At 41.7% G+C, this 18109-nt stretch overlaps 1 protein-coding gene across 3 annotated transcripts in view; it reads left to right on the top strand.

Annotated features, from left to right (window-relative positions):
* The first annotated feature begins 305 nt into the window (after nt 1-305).
* Nucleotides 306-18109, top strand: part of CALCR (calcitonin receptor) — a 176036-nt gene continuing 158232 nt past the window's right edge. For 2 of the 3 annotated variants that reach the window (XM_042471117.1, XM_042471116.1), the window contains exons 1-2: nt 306-659; nt 10769-10853. The gene's annotated coding sequence lies outside the window, so the exon portion shown is untranslated. The remainder of the gene's footprint in view (nt 660-10768; nt 10854-18109) is intronic. The other variant, XM_042471118.1, reaches the window with a different exon arrangement.

Below are 18109 nucleotides of genomic sequence, written 5' to 3'. Positions count from 1 at the left end.
TCCTAGAAAACAGCAACCTGTGCTCCTTAATCCTGCTCCAAGTGTGTTTGTGTGTCTGCCTGTCTGTGTGTGGAGGACATTCTGGGACCCCTCCAGGAGAGAAGGCGGGAATGGAGGACGTGTCCTGGAAAAGGAGGACGGGTTGCCCCCCCCCCTTTGTTCCTGGGGCCAGTCCGGGGCGCTCTCTTCCAGCCCAGCGCTGGATCCTCCCTTCAAAAGCCTGAGTTTCGGGGCTGATGATCTCTTCCTTTCTCAGGAGTCAGGAGCAGGAGCCAGATCGAGGGGATCGGGATCCAAGAGCTGCTGCTGCTGTTTCTGGCTGTGCCCCCAGTCCCTCCTCGCCAGGGCTGCAAAAGCAAGCCCTTTTTTCCTTTCAACCCAGGAAAAGCAGCTGATCTTCCAGCTGGAAGACGAAAGGCTCCCTAGCATTGCCAGGCTTCAGCAATGCCCTCCATTGGGATCCTGAACTGATCCCAGATCCTGATCCCGGGGGATCTCCCTGCCCACCTTTGCTCTCTTCTTCCCCTTGAGGAGGGGGAGGGATTGGAGGCATCCAAGATCGCAGCCTTGTTGGGTTTTCTTCTTCGTGTTCTTCACCAGCCTCGATCCCGGAGAGAAAGGATCTGGAGAAGGAGATCCTGACCCGGTCTATGAAGGGGGTAAGTGGAGACTTTTAAGGGGGGGGGGGTTTCTTTTAAGGGGGGGGTTGGTTTCTTTTAAGGGGGGGGATTGAAGGATGGGGATGCTGCTGTAGGTGATCCTGCCAAGAAAGAGGATCGGGAAGGAAGGGGAAAAGGATCTGAGGTCTTCAGTTTTGGCTTGATCGGATCGCACAAGGGATCTGAAGCAATCTCCTCCTTTAAGGGAGCTGGATCCCCCCATAGAAAGGAAAGGAAAAGGCTGAGACTTGATCAGGTGAGAAAGAAGAGCAAAGAGAGAAGTTCCCGGTTAAGTATAGTTTCTTTAGTGTGGCCAGGGTTTCAGAACAGCCAAGAAATCCAGGGCATCAGGAGACAGCTATTCAAAGTTGCTCTTCTCCCTAAATACCAACCAAGGACCGATTGGTTTTAGCTCACCATGGGAACTGACCTGCCCTCCATCTCCCTCCATTGCATGATGGACACACTTCTATCTAACAGACCCAAATATGGGATTTGAAGCATCTTGTTAAGCCTAGATAAAAGAGAAAGCTTCCCATCCCTCCAGGAGGAGACATCCCTTATATATAAAAAAGGATACCTGTAAGGAACAAACTTTTTTGGGCGGGGGAGCATCCCTTATAATAAGAGTCACCTGGCAAACCTATAAGGGACATGCTTTCTGACATGCAGATCAGGGGCATCCCTTATAAAAAGGAATATCTGGTGACTCTATAAGGGACACAGATAAGGGGCAGCACTTATAATAAGGGACACCTGGCAACCCTATAAGGGACAAGCTTTCTCTGACTCTCAATGGCCATCTTTTATAAGAAGGGATATCTGGTGATCTTATAAGGGACAAGCTTTCTCTGACTCTCAATGGCTATCTCTGGTGATCCTGGTGATCCTATAAGGGACAAGCTTTCTGACCCATAGGGAGGGAACATTCTTTATAATTGGGGCAGTTAACAGCCCTATAAGGGACCAGCTTCTGATATGCAGATGGGGGCATTCCTTATAATAAGGGATATCTGGCAACCCTAAGGGACAAGCTTTCTGATCTGCAGATAGGGGCATCTCTTATAATAAGGGACTTCTGGCAACCCTATAAGGATGGGACAAGCTTTCTGACCCACAGATAGGAGGCAGTCCTTATAGTAAAGGACACCTGGCAACCCTATACGGAACAAGCCTTCTCTGACTCCCAAGGGCCATCTCTTCTAATTGTCAATCCTAGCCAGTCCCCTGCTGTTGGTTGTGATCTGTTCTCCCAGGAGGAGGTAGGTGAGGATTTTGTTGAGGAAACGTATGCTCTGGTATTATAAGCAGTGTCTCAGGTTTGAGTATCACTTGTAAAGGGTTTCCCAGGGTTTATCTTACTTTGATGCCTCTCTGGAGATTCTCTCTGTGGGTGCATGGGTTAGTTGTGTTGAAAACAACTTGATTTCTTTGTAGCACTGAATAAGGAGACGGGACAACCCCAGTCTCAGGGTGTAGTCTGTCAATGTCATGCTGTTGGAGAAGGTGGCTGAAAATCCTAGCGATCAATATGCTTTGTGAGGTTGTGGCATCCTTGAATGGTACACATGAGAAAGGAATTAGAACTCTTTCAGTAAGAGGTAATGATGAAGAGCAATGGTTGGGCTGGCAGGCTGCAAAGGAATGCGCGCCTTAGGTGATGGGAAGCAATTTGTTTTATGATGTAGTTTTTCTGACTGAATGCAAAACAAACCATAGCAGCAATCGTCATCCCTAGAGCACAGCATATTTCACTAGCATCTGGATTGGTATTTCATTTCTGAGGTTATTCCAGGCATTTAACAAGTAAATATTCATTTAGTCTTTTAAAAAACTTTGGAAGGTCTGGGTGTTTTACTGTATGGCGATGAAATGTTATCTATGTTCCTTGATGAAAGCACTTTTGGGTATCCTGATTTCCAGTTATTATGTCCACCCACCTCCTTCCTTTACAGTATTTTAACAGGTTTCAGGTCGTACGTCCGGTACAGTCTATTCCTTTAGAAGGAATGAGAAAAGTACAAACAGTTGTAAGGTTGTTGTCCTTGGGGGTTTTGTTTCTTTTTTTGCTCTTGTAACAAGTACAGGACCAGATGTAACAACGAACACTTAAAAGCTTATTTTATTGATTCAATTTGTACCCTTCCAAGCTCATAGTCAAACATGTGAAACACAGAAAGGAGTCACTGCATTGGATAGAGTTTGACAGTCAGTACTTGACAGTCAGTCCATAGTAGTGTCTCATTTTTCTCTGTCGAGTGCCTGCTCTTTGTTAGGTCCTTGCATATACTGTGAATGCTAGTTGTGGTTCATGTCAGTTAACAGCAACAGAGACCCTGGCATTGTCACCAAAAATATTTCTTCTCTTTCTAGCCATGTATAAGATGAGTTGAGTGAAATGAGGTCACAGTGGACTTAACAACTGCATTTGTCCACTCCAGATACATGTCTCTCTTTCTTGCTGCTGCATAAATAAGCTAACTGTCTTGCCTTCATGTGGGTAAAGTGTGATGTAAATGCTTTGTATATGAGCAGCTGCCAATCTGTTCAACACTGATCGATTTGCAGTCATGCATTCCTCTTTATATAAGTTTTCACAAACAGGCGCTTTACATTTAGTGTTGTTTAATTTATATTGGATCAGAATGGAAATGTTAAGCTCTCTTTGCATTTGATTGTTTCACCTCAGCTCTTGATAACTTCAGTGTACATGATCTATATAGATTAGCTTGATTCTTCCAAGTTAACTGAAAACTGGTTTTACAGATGGCGATGTTAAATAAACCCCACCTTGGCATTGTAAAGCCAATACCTGAATTCCTTTAAAGTATAGCCAGTGGTTGTTTTTTAAAACACCTGCTTTCTGAAAATGTACTATAATATGTTAGAATTTATTACTGGTGTTAAAGTTTTGGGGGTGGAAACCAAATTGGCAAACTGCTTTGTCCTGGCATTTCTGGTCATATCTTCTGCTTTTCCTTACAGTATTGTTCACTTTTGCTTGTAATGATCAAAAACTAAAACAAACTCAATAGTTGCATCATTAGGGGATTTGCAGACTCATTAAGACGTACAGTTTCTCCTTATGTGTTAGACAGAAAGTCCTCCATGATAAACTTTCTTCATTATGGACTTATTTTTGTTGCCAGGGAAATAAATTGTGCAAAGGTTTTGTCTTTAGAAATGAAGTTCTCAATCAAACTTTTTATATTTCTCCAGTATTAATTTGGCAGATCCAACTAGAAGAATCTTCTGTGAGTATCTTTTCAAAGATTATCTCCACCAAAAAATAAAATAAATATACTGCTTTAACCAAATGAAGCCAGTTCCAAAAGCCACATTCAGGGAATTACGTTATCTATTGAATACAAACAAAACTATAAAAAAGTTTTCAAGATGCCTTCATTTGACAAGATGTCACAAAAGGAAGTGGGGGTGGAAGAGGAGGAAAAATGAAGGCTGTCTTGATATTTAGGGCATGAAGTTAACATCTTAAGACAGAGTGAATGGGGAGTAGAAGACTCAAACAGACAAGGTTTACTAGGTATCAAGAAGTATAATCAGTGCCCAAGATAAAAATACCTAAGTAGGTATCATTTTTCTTTGTTGAGAACACTAACATCTCTTTATAATCTTATCTGGAGCTTTTTTTTTGGAGTGAGCATTCATTCAGGACCACACACTTGTTCTGCTTCAACAGTGCCTCCACATCAAGTTAAGTGGTTCTTAAACCACTCACTGCATTCTCAGATCTCTAAATGACCATTTAAACACAGTTATTCTCAGTGCTTTTCCATTTGAACTTTAAATGTGCTGTAAGTGAAATGGGGAAAAACACATTTTTTAAAAAAATCACACTAACAATATCAGAACACAATAGCATAAACGCCAAATTTATGTCAAGGTTTGCTCAACGTCAGATCTTCATGAACAAAAAGAACTGGATTTTAGCACAAAAACATTAATAATTAGGTCACTTGGTAGGTATCCCTGGACAAATTTCAAATAAAATGTCAAATTGTACTATCAGGACAAAATGAATTCTTCAAATGAATCCATTCTGCTCTGTGTTTGAACATTTGTGTTGGAATTCTCATGCCATTTTTATTTGGTGATATTTTATTGTGGTGATTGCAGCTGAGAGACCAAACTGGAATGAAGTTTTTGAATTTGTACAGAAGCAGAACATGCTCCATGGCAGAGAAAGAACCAACGATAAAGACACAATTGGCCACCTGATTACAGGAAGCCTTGCTTCTAGAGCATTTTGTTTCTGCCATCAATTTTTTCCAACTCCTTCCCATTTGCATGAAAGCCCAGATTCTGTGGATTTTATATCAATGTCTTAAGCAAGTTCTAAATGGGATGTTCAGCCAAACCATTAGCAGCAGGTGCTTTCATTGCTCCTATTTCCTTTCTCATGGGGACAAATCTCCAATCACTAATTACTTCTTGTGAACTCTGATCCTGGCATGAGTACAAACACACACAGAATAGTGTAGCAATTTTCAAAGGCATAGTCTATTTTTGCTGTCAACAAAAAGTCTTGTTGCACCTTTGAGACCCATTTCTTTCAAAGTAATTCATGGTTTTTCATAATCTACACAAAGGCTTTGCTATAATTCATAAATTACATACAGCCTTTATGATTTATAAAGGTTGGTTTCCTTCTGAAATTATTTGGCGTGCTCCATTATCCAATGTATGTTTACAATATGATCCCTAGTGCCTCTTCCGTTCCTGAACCTAGTTTGGACATCTGGCATTTCTCACTTCATATCCAATAAAAGTCTTTGCTGTAAAATTTTGAGCATGACTTTGCTTGCATGGGAAATTAATGGAATGGTCCTGTGGGTACTGCAATCTGTTGTGTCTCCTTTTGGGTGGGTAAGAATGTGTATTGAGCATTTCCAATCTGTGAATCATTGTATTGTTTTCCACACTTGTTGATAGATTTCAGTTAGAACTAGAATTGATTCTGTTTCTGTAGACTGAAGCAGCTCAATTGGTATGCCATCTGCTCCTGATGATTTATTTCTCCCAAGGGCTCTGAGTACAGCTTTCACTTTACTTTTAAAAACTTAAGTTCATATTCAAATTGCGTTTCTTGAATGAATCTGGCATCCTTCATCTCTTTTAATAGTTTGTCAGTGTATTGTTTCCATTGTCTTTTTATTTGTACTTGGCAATGCAATGTGTTCCCCTACTGGTCATTCAGCATCCTTACTCTTGGTTTAAATTTCTTTTTGATTTCTCAGATCTTGTGAAAGAGGTCTCTTGTTTTCCTTTTTTGGTTGCCATCTTCTGTTTCTCTGCATTGATTATTATCATAGTTCTCTTTGTCCCTATGCATAACAGTGCATTCTGGGTTCTGACTCTGTGTGTTGTTTCATACTTGCCTAGCCACTTTACATTGCCTCATAGTAAGGCTGCTAATGGACCCAAACTATTATTTGGAAGCACGTTCCAAGTATTTTTAAATTAAAGTGCAAGCCACTGTATGTACAGTGTGAGGTTCTCCACATGACCTTTCTTACATACTTTCAAATAAGCTCTTGGGTCCATTAGCATCCCCAAACTGCTAATTGTTTGGAAGCAATTCTTTGGAAGCACGTATGGCAAAGTCATTAAGAGAATGTTTTGGAAACTGTAGAATAGTGTTTGCTTTAAATTTTGCTATAAGAGCATGAACAGTCAAACGGTTTGGGGAAGGGAAAAATAAGTTTGCTTTCAAAATGAAATAATTTACTGCCAAACTGGCAAAGATCAATTTCCCACCAAAAGTCCAGAAAGGACAGAAAGAGATGCAACCTTTCATTCAGCTTGATGCAGCTTAAAGCTTCCATTCCAACTTCTTTAGAGTTAAAACCTGCTGTGTCTAAAGTGAGCAGAGCAAGTAAGGCAGACTGCGGCCTTTTCTTTTGCAGTAGGGAAGAAAAAGACCCCAGTAGGTGTCTTATTGTTTTAAAAATCCTCATGCAAGATAGATATATAATACTGCATGTTTCCTTAGGCAAAATAAAGTGGCCACTTCAGGAAGTTGTCATGACCGGGTATCTTAATCATATAAAAGGATTGTGGTATAATGCTTAGTTTTGCAAGTTCCTTCCTTTGAAATATAGCCTACAGCCCCATGTATTCATTGCTGGTCTTCCATCCAAGTACTAACCAAGGCTGACCCTGCTTCGCTTCTGGTGCCTTGAGGATATTTAGGCCATTACTAATATAGAAATAAAATGTACAGTAATTGGTCATTGAGTCAGCATCTGTCTAGGGCAAGGGTAGCATCTTTGCACCAGGCAGCAAAATATCTTGTGCCAACCCTGGCTCTGTCTTTTAAAGACATAAGAACCCTATCAGGAAAATAGCAGCCATTTCTAAGAACAAGCAAAGGATAGAATGTCAGAGAGAATAGTGAATGTGAGACAGAGGGAGAGAGAAGGAAAATCTGTTTTCTTGTTTTATCTTTGTGCTTTTTCTATGTCTGTGAGGCCCACAGGGGGGGAAAACAGTAGTGAAGTGCATTTTTGTGATAACACTTATCTGTCCATAATGCTTGGTGTTGAGTTCATGTTGCTCCTTACTGTCTACCACAGTGAATTCTACATTTCAGAATTTGAGAAAATAGTCTCTGTTCCACCACCACTTTGCCTCTGTTCCCAGTACAAACAGCCAGGCCATAGAGCTGACTTACCAAAAGAACACCTCACTGTTGTGGAATATTTTTAAAAGACATGGCGTGCCTTATTAAAGCTACACTTTTCTCTGATTGTAAAAGCAATTTTCTGAATTGGTCTGTTGGAAACCAAAGATAAATTCAAAAACATGCATGGAAAGGATCATGCGTAATTACAAGGCCAAATTAGACATGATATGGATGGTCTGTGTAAGATCTCTTCCCCATTCCTTTGGTTAAAAGCAAAAGTGGCCTATGTGGAAGGTGAGTAGATTGTTTTCAGCTGTAATATGGGGATGGAGTAAGAGTTGTTTAACTATTTCTTCACACACTGTTCTCTGAAAGAAGTACCTGCTGCAAAATTGAAAAAGATGGTACAATTCCTTGCTGACTTCCACCCTTAATAGGAGCTTGAGGGAATTTAATTTGAAGAAATGGAGCTGGAAGCAGGGGAATGGCTAATTCTTTTAAATTCCACAGCCCTGACTGAAAAATTGGGGGGAGCAGTGACTGCTTTTGATCAAAGGAAAACCAATCTGTCTATAGATCTTGCATCTAATTTAGATTGCAATTTGCAAGATACTGTAGCTTGGAATATGGTGTCTAGGTTATAATCTACAGGTATATCTCAGTTAACAAAGCCACTGAGAAATAAACTTCCTTTAAGAAGTCTTTTTATGCCTGCCCAGCCCCTCCTTCCTTCTTGTCCTCTTTCCTGCTGGGAACCTTTTAGCAGCATCAGTACTAGGAAGATGGTGAAAGATTGCTAGAGAACTAGAGGCTTGAGCAACAGCATGTCTGCAGTAAACAATACAATAAACCTTCAGTTGGGAAAGAATGGGATTCTGCTGTAGCTAATCCTCATGTAGCTGCATGTGTCAGCCTACAACAAGCAAGGTGAATGCCAGCTACCTCCAGAATCCCTTACGTACAGAGTTTCTGTGAACAGCAGCACAGAGGGAAAAATGGAAGAGCAGATGAGCCCGTTTTACCAACTACTCCCAACACATTAAAAAAGGATAGATTTGTAATTCTGATCACCAAAATGAAAATGGTAAGAAAAGTGGACATTGTTGAAAGGGGGAGGGGAATCTCTGGATGTAAGTTGGAAGAAGCTTTGGTCTCTGGAAAGTGCAAAGTGTTTTTGTTTTTTCATGCAAGGCTTACCTAACCCTGGATATAATTTGGAAGAAGCTTTGGTCTCTGGTAGGTGCAAAGTGTTTTTGTTTATTCATGCAAAGCTTACCTGACATGGTTGTTTCATTTCTGTATATCTTTAGTTCTGAATAAGACATTTCCTGTAACATGTGCAAGCTACTCTTCTTTTTTGTGATTTAGGACCTCTCCCTATTCTTACCATGTTATTCCTGCCTCTGGTACCCAAGTATCTGTTAATGAAGTAATACCTGGAAACTACTTTATTAAGGCACGGTACAGCTTGCCCCAAAGGGGCAGCCTGCCGCTGACCTATTTCTCTCTGGAGGGAAGCCGCAGCCGCCAAACCACACGGCTTCCCTCTGGAGTAAAAAGAACCCGGTATTTCCAGGTTCTTTTTACAGTGCTGGAGTGACTGGTGTACTCACAACGTAAGTGATGTGTGGTGCCGTGCAGATGCAGTGCTGTGCTTACGTCACAATGGCGGTGCTTGTGTACACAGGACGCCACCATTACTATGCCGCTGCGCCATGCTAGGATTAGGGACCGTGCAGTTGGTTCATGGTCCCTAACCCTAAAATTGGCACCAACATGGCGCATTGGCTCGTCTGTTCTGAGCCTAAGTGAGATATATATGCACTGCACAGACTTCAAATCACCAGCAACTCTCTCTCCTCACTTTCCAATTTTGGTTCCCCAAATATGGATCACCAGGCATGCAGTTTTCAAAACAGAGGCAACGTTTGTGGCTGTTCCTCACATTTCCCTTCATCTTCTGTGTCTAATAAAATTATAGTTTTTGGAACACGTTAAAATTAATGGACTGATGAGTTGGTGTTAGCAATTAGTCCTAACATTAATAATTGCCATTCTAGAAACATAAATTTTGTTCCCTGTCCAACAAGTATTTTCAAAGTAACCCTGTGGTAATGTATAACTAAACTCCCTGACCTCATTAGCAGGGAGGATGATGTCAGTCGGATTCAGCCATCTGCTGCAAAAGTCAACAACAACCATATGCTTTAATGCATATTCAGTTGCTTCTGAATGATTATATTTTTACTTTCCTCACTCTACGTGTTGTCACGCCAGAAATTATGGTCATATTGCATTATATTCCTCTTTATCCTTTAGTTAGTGAGTTATATAACTCTTATAATATGCTTTTTATCTGGTGAGCATAAAACTGTCATCCAATAAACCTGCGAGAAAGATCAGGTAGCAAGAGAGTGAATGGTTTAAGATCACCCAGTTGGTTTTATGGGCTCACTATGGGCTTGAAAACAGCCAGCACCCTGCAATAGATTTGCTTTAGGGTTGCCATAAGTTGGGCACTACTTGAAAGCACATAACAGCAGTGGGTTTGAACCTGTATCCCTCCTAAGGCCAAGTCTTGTACCCTAACCCCTATTCTCAGCCTTTCCCTGAGTTGCTCAAGGATGTATACATGCTTACATTCAATGTGATGATTTAATCCTCAGAACGACTATATGGAACAGCTTGACCCTAGAGATGGTGGCTGACCAAAAGTTTTGAGGTTTAACAGGAATTTCCACTTAGGTCTTCTTGGCTCAGTGGCCAAGGTTGCAAGTTGTCTAAAGATAACTTTATAGAATTAGTCAATTGTCTATCCAGCCCAGTATGTTCATGAAGTTGATTAAATACCTTTTAACTATATTCTATCGAAATACCCCATTACCTACCATTTACTCAAAGCTTGTTTACACAGATGGTTATCCTGAGACAATAGGCACTGAATTCAGTTTTAACTTCCCTATTTTGAAATTATAAATGTGAAGATGGATATTCCTAGGTGTTCAGGAGTCCTGAAATACAGCTTGGGATAAATTCAGATGTAGATTATGACAGTATAATGAAAAGATTGCTTTGAAGAATGAGCAGAAATGAAGAAAATATGAGGGTTTTCCCTATAAAAGTCATCTCTTCAGTCATGGTTTAAACACCCACCAAAAATATGCTTTACTTACCTTTAAATCTTATCAATATAAATGAAATCTATGTCGAAATATCATGGCTTTTAGCCTGCAGATGTCACTATGGACCGGATTTAAAGGGTAATGATCTTCTGGTGATAACCCTTAAAAGAATACCTATAAAGAAATAGAAATCATCCCCATGTGAGTCAATTTCTTTGAGAGTCAAAGGATTTTAAATTCCTTGTATCTTGCTGGTATCAGTAATGAATGCATTATAACTGAATTCCCAGCTGATTATCTAAAGTGAGACCTGAATACATATAGAATTTTCACTTTCACAGGTAAAGAGCTGGAATAGAATACCTATGCTGCTCTGTATCAGTTGGACAGCTTTCTGAAGCTGAATTAAATATAACTCCATGTCAGGTAATTCATTAAGGTACTTTATTATTTCACATGATTCATCAAACAAGTTTCAGGAGAACTGGTTGAGATTTAGGTGCATTTTTCCATGTTCTGACAATATTAAGAACACACAACTCTGTTAAGCATTTTTGTGGTTCTAACACTGTTGTTCTAAGTGTTGCAAAAAAGTGAATATTTTTATTATTATTTATATACCGCTATTCCAAAGATCATAGCGGTGAACAGCAAGTAAGCTAATTAGCAAGTAAGCTAATTTGCCCCCAACAGTCTGGGTACTCATTTTAGCGACCTCGGAAGGATGGAAGCCTGAGTCGAGCTTGGGCCCTTTTTCTGGTCTTGAACTCGCAACCTTGCAGTACAGGCATTTAACCACTGTGCCACCATGAAAAACGTTTTGCATGAGGATGGTTGTCAGAGTGGCGGTGAGCAAAGAAGCTTAGGGAAGAGAGATACTAAAAAAGACTAGGTTTTGAGCAGGACTTTAGAAGAAGTCATCATCAGAAACATGGGCGGGTTACAGACCGCCATTTGGGACGTCCTTAGGACGTCCCAGTTTTTAAAAGGGGCGTCTCTTCTAGACGCCCCTACTCCTGTTACGGACTCTGTCTGTAACAAATGGCAGTGGCCGTTTCACACGGCCGCCACCATTTTGACGTCTTGGACACCTAGCGTCCAGACGTGTCGTGGCGGAAGTGACGCCACGAAAGCGCGCCTTGCGCTATGCAGCGCCACTTCCAGGGCCCAGGAAGGAGCGTGATTTCCGCGTTCCTTCCTCGCAGCGTCCGGGAGTCCCGCGGTTTAGAAGCTGTGGCTCCTGGACGCTGCAAGCAGCGCCGGCAGCAGACTGCCGCAATTTGGCGATTTGGCGGTCTGTAACGCGCCACAGTAGGGATGCAAGACTGGAGGGAAGCAACAAAGTAGTTTGATAGGGGGTGAGTTATAGAGGAAGGAAGCAGATATGGAGGAGAACTTGTTATGTTATGTTATAAATGGGTAGAATACAGAATATTGCAGTAAGATTGCCTAAGGATATGGGTGTGATGTGATGGTTGCAGTAATAGGAGGGGGCTCATGAATTTAGCAAAGACATCTTGGGAAGACAAGGCAACATGGTTGACAAAAGGCAAAAGATGCCTGAGTCAAAGGAGAATATTGCACAGCGTTCTGAGAACATTCTGGGAACCCGATGGGAACAGAACACGTTTACGTTTACCGCACATATGTGTTCCCATCGGGTTCCCAGAACGTTCCAGGGTGGGGACGGATTAGATGTGTTCTCAGCGAGCTGTAACGTTCTCAGAACATTCCATAAGAAGTCTGTGCAGTATTCTTATCTGTTCCCAATTCCGTTCTCTCATTCCCCCGTCTCCTGATTGGCTGAAACAATGGCGGGTTACAGACCGCCGCTTTGCGGCGGTCTGCCGCCACCGCCAGTTGGTCCGCGGGGGAGCCGGAGCCTCCACACGGCGCGGCTCCATGCGGACCCAAAAAGAAGCTGTGCGGTAAAATGCATTCCTGTAACATTCTACTTTCTAACATCACATTCTACTTTCTTGAATGCGATAATACCTGTTCCCAGAACATTCCCAGAATGTTCCATCTCGTAACGTTCTGAGAGCAATATGCGATAATCTTCAAGGTGAGCACATACCCTCCAACTGTCCTGATTTGGAAGGCACTTTCTTGATTGATATTCTATCATCCCACTTTTTTCAGCAGCTTTTAAAATGCCCCAAATTCTCTCTTCACCTCCCACTTTATCCTCAGCTTACTTTAACTTCTGCAAAATGTAGTTTGAACTTCATTAATTCAGAAGAGGAAAGGTGGAATCTTCCTCTTCACAGCAGACTCAGGCAAAAGCAAACTGCTGCAGCCTCTACTAGCTTGTGTGTTCTTTGTCAGTAATAACATTTGTCATCTTGACCACACTCTGATGTTGCTTGGCTACATGAGTCCTGGTTTTCATCAATTAAATGTTGGGGGGTATGTGAGCATAGTTCTGAAATTTTACAAAGTACAGTTAATACCACAAGCATGTACTTTAGAATTTCTAAGAAATGATCAGCTATAAATTCATGCAACTTATACAGTCAGCCCTTCTTATACACAGATTTTTTTATATGTAGATTCAAGCATCCATGGTTTGAAAATGTTCCAAAAAAGTATAAAATTACCTTAAATAATAATAAATAAAATCTTTATTTATATCCCGCCCTTCCAAAAAGATCAGGGCGGCTTACAGCAATGCAACAAGTGCAAACAGATACAGGTTAAAAACATCAAACATTAACAATATACAGTCTAAAAACAATAGCAAAAGCCCCGTTAGCCCAACCTCTTGGCCACGGAAGAGGAGGGAGGCCCACAGGATATTTAGTCGGGGAATGCCTGCTTGAATAGGAAGGTTTTAAGGTCCTTCCTAAATTGGGCCAGGGTGGTAGATGAGCGGAGCTCCGTGGGCAGCGTATTCCAAAGGGCTGGGGCAGCTGTGGAAAAGGCCCTTCTAGAAGTAGAAGCTAACCTAGCTCCAGGCACCTTCAGCAGTTGCTGCCCAGATGTTCTGAGGGTGCGAGGCGGATTGTACGGGGAGAGGCGGTCCTTTAGGAATCCTGGGCCCAAGCCATTTAGGGCTTTATAGGTGATAACCAACGCCTTATATTGAGCTCGGAAGCGAATGGGCAGCCAGTGAAGATCTTTAAGCACAGGTGTTATGTGGCTGGTCCTGGATACGCCAGTGACCAGCCGGGCTGCCATATTCTGTACCATTTGAAGCTTCCGAGTTTGGTATAAGGGTTGCCCCATGTAGAGTACATTGCAGAAGTCCAATCTCGAAGTTACCAGAGCATGTACAACAGTTTCTAGGTCCCTCCGGTCCAGGTATGGGCGCAGCTGGCGAATCAGCCGAAGCTGATAACAAGTGCTCTTGACCGTCGCATTCACCTGAGCAGTCAGGTGAAGCGACGAGTCAAGAAGCACCCCCAGACTGCGCACGGAGTCCTTCACAGGGAGCGTGACCCCGTTCAGGACAGGTGGAACCACCGCCATTCCTGGACCGGGGGAACCTATCACTAGTACCTCCGTTTTCTCTGGATTTAGTTTGAGTCGGTTTTTCCTCATCCAGCCCATTACTGACTCCAGACAGGCCACGAGAGGAGAGACGCCATCCCCAGTCACTGCATCAGTCGGAGACATAGAGAAAATAATTTGGGTGTCATCAGCGTACTGATAACCCCGCGCCCCATGTCTCCGGATGATCTCTCCCAGCGGTTTCATGTAGATGTTAAATAGCATGATTTTCCATTTCCATTTTTTATAAGGGACACCATTTTGGGACATTTAATGGGTCTTGAGCATACACAGATTTTGTTATACATGGGGAACCTTGGAACCAACCCCAGCATATAACAAGGGTCCACTGTAGTTTGATCCCTTGGACACTGTAATAGGGATGGAAATAATGTGGCCCTACAGATGTTGTTTGTCAGCAGGTCCAGGCAGTCCTAACCAGCAGAGCCAATGATGAAGAATGCTGCAGTCTAACCATTTCTAGAGGACTTAAGTGATACAAGTGATGCTAAGCTAGTGTTGCATGTTAGAGGAAAAGAAGTTGTCACACAGTGTATACCAAAATTACACATCATCCTTCTGGCAAGATTTTCTTCTCTGCCATAATGGAGTGGCATGCATTGTTCGGTAGCCTTTTAAAAACAGATGGTGGTGGTGATGATGACAATAATTATAGACCTGGCACACAACAGAACACAAAAAGAGCATGCTGAGCCTAAAATACTCTTTACTGAACATTGGAAAAAGATGTGTGGTGGGGTGCTTTCAGTATTTGAAGCTCCTTTCAAACCAGAATAACTTCCTTCAACAAGCAGAATTAAGTATTCTTGGAAAGAAGGGAACTTGCCATGCAAATCCACTCTTTTAGGGTTGACTGTTGATGGGGTTTCCCATAGACCTGGCTATAAAGACAAGCCAGAGCCTTACAACTTGTTCATATCCCAGTTCAATACAACTGAGAGTCATAATGCCGTCCGATGGCTTTTACAACCATTACATTGGTTTTCTCCTTGGTTCTAGGATGAATTGTGGTGGTCATGGTCATGGTGCTTACCTCCATATCAAACTGAAACTCCTCCTCCTCCTCCTCCCCCCCCACTTTCCCCCAAATTAGGTTCAAGATGCTTCCAGTTTTTAAAAATTACAGTGTAGCTAAAACCTTTCAAAGTCAGCATTAAAATAAAATTAAACTATTTGCTATAGTAAAACAATATAAAACCTATTGCTAAAAAGGGACATAAAACTGGTAAAACAAGAAAACAATATAGTACCCTCTAAAGCTCTTTGTTTTAAAATCTAAAAAGTCTGTCAAGATTAAAAATATATATATTGTCAAAAAGACAGCAAGTAGGGGGATATTTTGGCTTCCCTGGAAAAGGAGTTCCAGAATCTAGGGGCAGCCACTAAGTCGGCCCTCTCTTACACTCCCACACAACTATGCCTGCGAAGGTAGCGGGGCTAAGAGAAGGGCCTCTCCTCAGCATCTCACAGATCCCTAGGGTCTTACAGCCTGAGCAGGCTGATACAGTGTTATAAGGTCTGTCAGACTGCCTGGACCTAAGCCATATACATATGTGTCCTATCAGCAGTGATGCTCTGTATGACTGAGTCCCGCCTCAGATACTTTCATATTGGGATGAAAGTACATCTGCTTCTTAGGTGAGTACAGCCTTGTCCACAGCTTCTCTTAGGCATCCTTCCAAACTGGTATGAGGTTGCTCCTCATTTGTACACTTCCAGAAAAGACTGAAAGACTTGCCAGTTTCAGGATACAGCTGCTTTCTTTCATTTCTTTTACTGCAGTGTCTGCTTTGTAAATCTGTCTTCAAACATGAATTTGTAGACTGCATCTAAGAAACACATTTGTTTTAAATAAAGAAATAAACATTGCAGGGTCAGAGTTTACCCTTTTAGCTATCCCATTTTTCTGTATGGACAATGTCCTACTCCAAAGACTTCTTTAGCCCAAGGTGTTTTGAAATGAAGATGTGATACTTGGTACATTATGCTTGGTTCATTTTCACCTTGTTATTTTCTTTCTGGCTGTAGATGAAATCTTACAGAGATTATTGTGTTTCCTTTTTATGTTTGGCAGTACCTTGAAGTGAACAGTATATTAGGATAGATGGGAGAGGAGAATGAAGTAATGCAGAGCTGAGAGGAGGGGGGAAAAAACTAAAGGGGAATTTGCCTTCAAAGGTTGTTCCATTTCTAAATGAATAAAACACAGGATCCATGGCTATACCATTGTTTTAGCCTTTTATCCTAAGACTTTCTGGCTGAGTTTAAAAGGTTTGTCTTCCTTATCATAGAGCAGGATGTTAATCCCAGAGGTAGATATATTGGCATGCAGATGCTTTATTTCTACAATTAGAAATCTGTTGCTACTCAAAGATATTTCTTGAATAACTGGTTGGGTGCTTTAACTTCCTTGTCACTGTGTGCCTTCAAGTCATATCTGACTTATGGCAGCCCTAAGGCAAAGCTATCACTGGTTTTCTATACAAGATTTTTTCAGAAAGGATTTGCCTTTGCCTTCCTTTGAGGCTGAGAAAATGTGACTCGACAAAGGTCACCTAGTGCCTTTTCATGACTGAACAGGAATTTGAACCCTGGTCTCCAGAGTCATAGTCCAATGGTGAAATCACTACACTATGCTGGCTTTAACTTAACTATCTTTTCAAAAGTATTTTTAAAAGTATAATTAAAAAAATAAAGGAGGGAAGAAGAAAAATACATAGAATATGAATAAGTGCTAGGCGTATACATTAATGTAAGGTTACCATATTTCCCAAAATACATTTTCTGGACATTGACATTTGTAATAGATATATTCACAAATTGCTAAGCCAGTAATATTTCCTGGTTATTAAACAATGGATGGTGAAAAATTATCTTTCCACCTTGGAGTATATATCTTTCTGCAACAGTAAAAGCACACAGAATCCAATTATGTTGTCTCTCTGTTAAATTTCACATTAAAGGAATGTCATGTTCCTCTAGAAATAACAAAAGATTTTTCCAACACTAAACTAACATGTGAATACAGACCAGAGAATGTTAATGCACTGAGCCAAAAAAGAGGAGTAATTACAGAATTCAGCCTCACATAAGTAAGCAGAAATATTTAAACCTTCTAGTGACTACCTGAAATCTTCTTCCAAAATGCACCCAGAGATGATCTCTTCTTTCCTTCTTGTAATGCTGTGTTCAATTTGGAGCTCCAATCCATTTAACAGCAGGCTTTTCAAGTGAGTCATGTGGTTAGTGAATGGAAGGGACTGTAAGTGTGAAATGGGAATGAAGTAATTTTAATAGCAACTGTGTCACAATGTTAATGTCAGACTAGTACTTTGACATGGAAGAATGGTTTCTTAGGTGCTTGCTAGACGGGCCCTATGGGGCGCCGTCATGATGTGCGAGGGGCAATGCTTTCAATGCCCATCACCCCTCGCACATGACGAGGGCGTCAAAATGGCAGCGCCCTGTACATACGGGCATCGCCATTTTGATGTGATGGATGCCTAGCGTCCGCACATCTTAGTGTCTTGTGATGCTGCAAGTGCGCTATTGGCGCCTTGCGACATCACAACTGCACTGCAGAAAGAACCCGCTTTTTGCGGGTTCTTTTTCCTGCATTAGGGAGCCACGCAGTTTGTCCACTGCGGCTCCCTCGTGCAACAAACCACGGCAGTGGGAGACCACCCTTTTGGGCAGTCTGTATCCCGCCTTAATTACCAAGCAGATCCAATTCCCATCTATGCAATTATTTTCCCAGGTTTTCAGCATGTATCCCACGTACCCGAAGATGCTCATTTTTAGCAAAGGTGCATTTACCATGAAATTTGACAGTGGTGAAAAATGAAGGCTTATCTCCATTTCCTTTGAAAGTTTTACTTAAGGATCACATTGCAAGGGAACCATAGTTAAGTGATACATCACCTGCCTTGCATGCAGAAGACCGAAGTCCCTGCCATTGCTAGTTAAAAGGGTCAGGGAGGAGGTGATGAAAAAATCCTCTGCCTTAGAACCAGGTAGTTGCTGGTAGGTCATAATGGGCAATATTGTCCTTGATGGAGAAACCCTCTGACTTGTTATAAGTCAGTTTTGTGGGTCTTCTCTCTGCCACCAAGACATCCAAGAGGTCTTTTGCATTTCAAAAATCATCAGTGCAGTACATAGAGTGGACA

This window comes from Sceloporus undulatus, chromosome 6 (genome assembly GCF_019175285.1).
Source record: "Sceloporus undulatus isolate JIND9_A2432 ecotype Alabama chromosome 6, SceUnd_v1.1, whole genome shotgun sequence".
NCBI classification, from domain to species: Eukaryota; Metazoa; Chordata; class Lepidosauria; order Squamata; family Phrynosomatidae; genus Sceloporus; species Sceloporus undulatus.
This window is presented reverse-complemented; position numbering and strand designations above follow the sequence as displayed.